This window comes from Nicotiana attenuata, unplaced genomic scaffold (assembly GCF_001879085.1).
Source record: "Nicotiana attenuata strain UT unplaced genomic scaffold, NIATTr2, whole genome shotgun sequence".
Taxonomy (NCBI): domain Eukaryota; kingdom Viridiplantae; phylum Streptophyta; class Magnoliopsida; order Solanales; family Solanaceae; genus Nicotiana; species Nicotiana attenuata.
Genome location: NW_017672203.1, coordinates 40,139 through 48,175, shown reverse-complemented (window position 1 = coordinate 48,175; position 8,037 = coordinate 40,139).

Below are 8,037 nucleotides of genomic sequence, written 5' to 3'. Positions count from 1 at the left end.
TAGTTCTTCCATTTTTAGTTCAAGTTCCATGAATTTCTAGGTAGATTTCACAATAAAATCAAGTTTTGAGTCCAAAATTCTTACCTCCAATCGTTCCCCTTTGAGACCCCCCTTTAATCTCCTTCAAAAAGCTCTCAAAATGATCAACTATGGGTGAAAATAGACCCAAAATTGCGGACAAGACGACTTAAAAACATTCTGCCCAGGCCTGATTTTCCTTCTTCGCGAACGCGGTCAAACTCTCGCGTTCGCGAAGCACAAACTCGCATTGACCAAATTTTGCTCTACGCGAACGCAACATGCAGGACACGAACGCGATGCTTCCTCCACCTACACCTTCGCGAACGCAAACACCCCTACGCGAATACGATGAACAATTCACCTTGGCCCCATCTGACCCAACATGTATAGGACCAACTGGGGTATTGGTCATGGACTAAAAGATATTTTAGAAGCTTCCTTATACGCGATCGCGGACACCTTATCGCGAACGCGATGAACAGCCTCACAAACCCTCTGCGAACGCGGCACCTGCCTCGCGAACGCGAAGGCTAAACCTTCACCTCCCTCAGCAGACTCTTCGCGAACGCGAGGTCCCTCCCGCGAACTCGTAGAACAAAACGTCTGCAACTGCTGGAACTGATTTTCTGCAATTTTTCTTAACTTAAAATGATCCGAATGACCACCCGAAACTCACCCGAGGCCCCCAGGGACCTCAACCAAAGGCACCAACACATCCTAAAACCTCATTAAAACTTGTTCCAATCATCAAACACCTCAAACCACGTCAAATCACCCAAAACATATCGGATTCAAGCCTAAGTTTCTAAAATCTTCCGAAATACGCTTTTGATCAAAAACCCAACCAAACCACCTCCAAACGACCTGGAATTTTACACACACATCCCAAATGACATAATGAAGCTACTGAAACTCTCGGAATTCCATTCCGACCCCCGGATCAAAATCTCACCTACCAACCCGAAATCGCCATCTATCAATTTCGCCATTTCAAGCCTAATTCTACTCCGGACCTCCAAAACCCATTCCGATCACACTCCTAAGTCACAAATCACCTCCCGAAGCTAACCGAACCATCGGAACTCACATCCGAGCCCTCTAACACATAGGTCAACATCCGGTTGACTTTTCCAACTTAAGCCTTCTTAAAAGAGACTAAGTGTCTCAAACCCTATCAAAATCATTCCGGACTCGATCCGACCAACCCGATACCACAAAACACGGATAACAAAGCATAAAGAAGCATTGGGGGAAATGGAGCGGTAACTCATGAGACGACTGGTCGGGTCGTCACATCCTCCCCAACTTAAACAAATGTTCGTCCTCGAACGAGTCAAGAAACATACCTGAAGCCTCAAACAGGTGAGGATATCTGCTCCGCATCTCCCGCTCGATCTCCCAGGTAGCCTCCTCCACGGGCCGACCACTCCACTGCACCTTCACTGAAGCTATATCCTTTGATGTCAACTTCCGAACCTGACGCTCCAAAATAGCTGCTGGCTCCATATCATAAGTCAAATCATCCTCTAACTGAACCGTGCTGAAATCCAGAACATGAGACGGATCTCCAATATACTTCCGGAGCATAGAAACATGGAAACCGGATGCACACTCGACAAGCTGGGTGGCAAAGCAAGCTCATAAGCCACCTCCCCAATCCTCCGAAGTACCTCAAAAGGCCTAATAAACCGCGGAATCAACTTCCCTTTCTTTCCGAATCTCATAACACCCTTCGTGGGTGAAACCTTCAACAGGACCTTCTCACCAACCATGTAAGACACATCTCGAACCTTCCTGTCGGCATAACTCTTCTGCCTCGACTGCGCTGTACGGAGTCTCTCCTATATCACCTTCACCTTATATAAGGCATCCCGAACCAAATCTGTCCCTAATTGCCTAGCCTCACCGGGCTCGAACCAACCAACTGGAGATCTACACCGCCTCTCGTACAAGGCCTCATATGGAGCCATCTGAATACTCGACTGGTAGTTGTTGTTATAAGAAAACTCTGCAAGCGGTAGAAACTGATCCCATGACCCTCCGAAATCAATAACACAAGCGCGTAGCATATCCTCCAATATCTGAATGGTGCTCTCGGACNTAGAATCAGTACTGGAGTCTCAGCTCCCACATCCCTCACAAAAGCAAGATACGAAGGACAACCCTTCCCAACCATACGCTGGGCCTTCAGAAAAAAATCACTCTACTAGGAACATAATCAGTCACACCTTGCCACTCGATCTGTGGCACACCCGGCATAGCCAAAGTGACTGTCTTAGCATGACAGTCCAGAATAGCGCGACACGGAGATAGCCAATCCATGCCCAGAATGACATCGAAATCCACCATACTCAATAATAAAAGATCAACTCGGGTCTCCAGACCCCCAATAATCACTACACACGACCGGTACACACGGTCTACAATAACAGTATCGCCCACCGGGGTAGATACATGAACAGGTAAAGCAAGAAACTCACGAGGGGTACCCAAATAGCGAGCAAAGTATGATGACACATAAGAGTAGGTGGAACCGGGATCAAATAACACAGAGGCATCACTGTGGCAGACTGAAATAATACCTGAAATGACAGCATCGGAGGCAATAGCATCGGATCTGCCTGGCATAGCATAAAAACGGGCCTGACCGCCCCTCGATCGACCTCCTCTCTGGGGCGACCCCTGGCTGACTGATCCCCACCCCTAGCTGGCTGGGCGGGTGGTGGTGGAGAAACTGGAGCTGAAGCTGATGACTGGCCCCTCTACTGGGATGAACTAGCAACACGGCGGGGACACTGCCTCCTCATATGTCCAAACTCCCTGCACTCATAGCAACTCCCCAGTTCTGGAGATGGGGACTGAAGGGAACCCCTCGCACCGGAGTGACCAGCAGATGAACTTGGCATAGAAGAGCCCTGGACAGATGGAGCACGGGATGAGCTCTGAGCTGGAAGGGCACTAAGTGATGAATGGCCCTGGTGTGAACTCTGGGAACCCTAACCCGATGACGCCCCTCGATAACCTGAGCGATCAGACTGACCATGTCGGAACTGTCGGCCTCTGCCGTGCTGAAACTGGCCCCTCGAAGGAGCACCACTGTAGCTACCAGATCCTCGAGGCCTCTTGGCCTCCCTCTCCTCTCGCTCTTGGCGACGGACAGACTCAATCTCCATGGCAATATCCACAACCTCCTCGAATGTAGCACCAGTAACCCTCTCCCTGGTCATGAGAATACGGAGCTGATATGTGAGGCCATCAATGAACCTCTTGATCCTCTCTTGATCTATGGGAACCAACGGGCTAACTTAGAGAATCGCATCTCATAATGCGTCACCGTCATCTCCCCCTGACGCTGCTGCTCAAACTGCCTACGCAGCTCCTCTCGGTGCGACTGTGGTACATACTTCTCTAGAAAGAGAACAGAGAACTGCTGCCATGTAAGGGGCGCTGCTCCAGCAGGCCTACGCCTCCCACCAAGTGAAGGCAGCCCCGAAAAACTGAAAGGTGGTAAATGCCACACCACTGGTCTCTAGAATCCCTACTGTACGAAGCATCCTCTGGCACTTATCCAAAATTCCCTAGGTATCCTCGCCCTCTGCACCGCTGAATGTCGGAGGCTGGAGCCTACCAAACCTCTCAAGTCGACGCTGCTCATCATCCGACATCACCGGTACTACAAACTCCTGAGCTGGTGCAACCGGCTGGGCTGGAGGTGCCCTCGGTGTCTGGAGTCCCTGCACAACCTGATCAGTTGTGCGAGCAACGGGGGTCTGAATCCCTCCCCCGGTCTGTGATGTAGCTGCGGCCGTAGTAGCTGAGACCGCTTGAGCCAAACCGGTACACACTGATAATATCTGAGCTAGAGCCTCTTGAAGGCCTGGGATCACAATAGGCACAGCTGGTGCTTGAACTGGTGCTGCTACAGCGTCCACAACTGGGACCTGGTCCTGAACTGGGGCAGCTAGTGGATCTGCAGGTGCTGCCCCCGCTGCTCTGCCCCTACCGCGACCACGACCGCGTCCTCGGCCTCCGGTTGCCGCAGCTGGTGGCAGTGGTGGTTGTCCACCCTGTCCAGTAGCGCGTGTCCTCACCATCTGTGAGAGAATAGAACAACACAAGTTTAGTACTCGGATCAACAAACTCGCACGATAAGAATTTCAAGAATGTGAAGTTTCCTAAAGGCTCAGCAGCCTCTCGAGGATAAATACAGACGTCTCCGTACCGATCCGCGAGACTCTACTGAACCGGCTCATGACTCGCGAGACCTATGTAACCTAGACTCTGATACCAACTTGTCACGACGCCAAATACCAGTCGTGATGGTGCCTATCACATTACTAGGCAAGCCAGACCAACTATCAAACCACAACCCATTTTCACTTAATAAGTCATTTGCTAACACGGTTTAATTACCAATTATCATAACAAGTGTTTAAAACACAAGGTAGATATGCGAAATCAACAAAACATGAAAGACTACACAGCCCACACTGATCTGGTGTCACGAGTCTAGAGCCTCTAATACAAGTCTGAACAACCTACTACATAGATAGTCTAGAAAATGCGGAACAGAAATAAGATAGAAGGGAGAAATCAGGACTGCGAACGCCATGCAGCTACCTCGAAATCCCCGGCAAATGCTGGAAAACAACTGAAAGCTCTCACTCGGCCGCTCGGGCACCTGGATCTGCACACAAGGTGCAGGGAGTAACATGAGTACGCCAACTCAGTAAGTAACTAAAGTAAATAAATGGACTGAAAGCAGTGACGAGCAGTTCAAAACATATATTCTAAAATCAGTTCTGCCATAAATTCATCATTTTCAGTTTAAAACTTGAAATCAATTACTTGACAATATGTCCAACAGAGGCTTATTTATTACAAGAGTGAAAATAGTAGAAATATCATAACAGGGCCCCTCGGGCAAAGGATCACTCAGAATATGGCCCCTCGGGCAGCCTCTTAGTCACTCGTGACTCAGATCTCGTCACTCAGTACTCACTCTCAGCACTCGGCTCATCAAATCTCATAACAATAGAAATTATAGTAACCGCTGTGGTGTGCAGCCCAATCCAATATATTTACAGTCGACTACGCTCACTGGGGGTGTGCAGACTCCGGAGGGGCTCCTACAGCCAAATTATCATATTGCTGCGGCGTGCAGCCCGACCCAATATATATATATCGCTGCTCCGTGCAGCCCGATCCATATAAATATTGTTGCGGCGTGCAGCCCGATCCATATATATACATATAATATCCTCACCATAAGGTTCTCAACCTCTCTCAGTCATTAGCCTCACAGCCTCTCGGGCATCACAACAGAAATTAGGGAACTCAGCCCAAACAGTCCTCACAATAGGAGTAAAATGATAAAAACAGTTTAAACGTTTAACAGGCAAAAACATGACTGAGGATATGTTTTTAACAAGTTGAGGAAAACGGTAAAAATACCCCTAAGGGTTTCAACAGATCGGCACGAGGCCCCAAACATGGCATAAAGCCCATAATACAGTATAAGGATCCAAAATCCAGAATAATATAACATTTTTCAAATAAAATACGCAGCTTAATAGTCGCTACGGGACGGACCAAGTTGAAATCCCTACCGCTGCACACCCACACGCTCGTTACCTAGCATGTGCGTCACTGTACATATCAAATCAAGTCGAATACCGGGGTTTGTACCCTCAGTTCTAAATTTACAATGGTTATTTACCTCAAACCGGTGAAAATACTACTCCGCGACGCCTTTGCCTCTCGAATCAGACTCCGCTCGTGTCAAATCTAGTCAAAATTAGAACGAATATGTCACAATAAGCTAAGGGAACAAAGCCCAAGCGAAAACAATCAAAAAAATACCAAAAATCCTGAAATTAGCAAAACCCGAGCCCCGAGCCCACTTCTCGAAACTCACAAATTTTTACATCAACGGATTCCTTATCTCCCCACGAGTCTATGCATATAAAGAACACCAAAATCGGAGTCCAAATGACCCCTCCAATCCCAAATCAAAACTCCAAAATTCCAAGCCCTAGTTCTTCCATTTTTAGTTCAAGTTCCATGAATTTCTAGGTAGATTTCACAATAGAATCAAGTTTTGTGTCCAAAATTCTTACCTCCAATCGTTCCCCTTTGAGTCCCCCCTTTAATCTCCTTCAAAAAGCTCTCAAAATAATCAACTATGGGTGAAAATAGACCCAAAATCGCGGACAAGACGACTTAAAAACATTCTGCCCAGGCCTGATTTTCCTTCTTCGCGAACGCGGTCAAACTCTCGCGTTCGCGAAGCACAAACTTGCATTGACCAAATTTTGCTCTACGCAAACGCGACATGCAGGACGCGAACGCGATGCTTCCTCAACCTACACCTTCGCGAACGCAAACACCCCTACGCGAACGCGATGAACAATTCACCTTGGCCCCATCTGACCCAATTCCTTATACGCGATCACGGACACCTTATCGCGAACGCGATGAACAGCCTCACAAACCCTCCGCGAACGCGGCACCTGCCTCGCGAATGCGAAGGCTAAACCTTCACCTCCCTCAGCAGACCCTTCGCGAACGCGAGGTCCTTCCCGCGAACGCGAAGAATAAAATGTCTGCAACTGCTGGAACTGATTTTCTGCAATTTTTCTTAACTTAAAATGATCTGAATGACCACCCGAAACTCACCCGAGGCCCCCCGGGACCTCAACCAAAGGCACCAACATATCCTAAAACCTCATTAAAACTTGTTCCAATCATCAAAACACCTCAAACCACGTCAAATCACCCAAAACACATCGGATTCAAGCCTAAGTTTCTAAAATCTTACGAAATACGCTTTTCATGAAAAACCCAACCAAACCACCTCCAAACGACCTGAAATTTTACACATACATCCCAAATGACATAACAAAGCTACTAAAACTCTCGGAATTCCATTCCGACCCCCGGATCAAAATCGCACCTACCAACCGGAAATCGCCAACTATCAACTTCGCCATTTCAAGCCTAATTCTACTCCAGACCTCCAAAACCCATTCCGATCACACTCCTAAGTCACGAATCACCTCCCGAAGCTAACCGAACCATCGGAACTCACATCCGAGCCCTCTAACACATAGGTCAACATCCGATTGACTTTTCCAACTTAAGCCTTCTTAAAAGAGACTAAGTGTCTCAAACCCTATCAAAATCATTCCGGACTCGATCCGACCAACCCGATACCACAAAACACGGATAACAAAGCATAAAGAAGCAGAAATAGGGGAAACGGAACGGTAACTCATGAGACGACTGGCCGGGTCGTCACAGTAAGAGTGTATCTTGATCGCCATAGCAAAAACTGTAGGAAATCAAATTTCATATTTAATAAATATAAGCAATTAACATGAAGGTTAAAATACAAAACAAGAACCACTTATTCACCTGTAGAATATGGGGATAACTTGAAAATGTCACCAAACATCAAGTAGATACAATGTGCAGCACAAGGAGTCCAACAAATATTCGGGAAAAATCCTTTCAACATGTCACCCGCTTTTTTGTTCTCAGTTGCGTTATCAGTAACAACTTGAACCACATTTTCTGGTCCAACTTTCAATATTGTCTTCTCAAACAAGTTGAACATTTTATTGGAATTGATTGAAGAGTCACTAGCATCATAAGATTCAAGAAACACACTACCTCTCGGAGAATTCACCAAAACATTAATGACCATTTTTCCATTTTTTGCTATATATTTATCCATCATAATGGAACAACCATAAGTTTTCCATTGTACCTTATGCTCCTCGACAATCTTGTTTGTCTTCTCCACCTCCTTTTTTAGACAAGGAACTCTTACTTCGTGATAGGTTGGGGGCTTCATTCCTGGGCCATATTGGCCTACAGTCTCAATTAATTCACCAAAACTATCGGTGTAATTTACACAATTAAAAGGGAGCTCTGCATCATACATCCACCTGGCGATAACATCTACAGCGCGCTCCCTTAAACTTTTCCTACAAGAATCTAAGTCAATAGCTT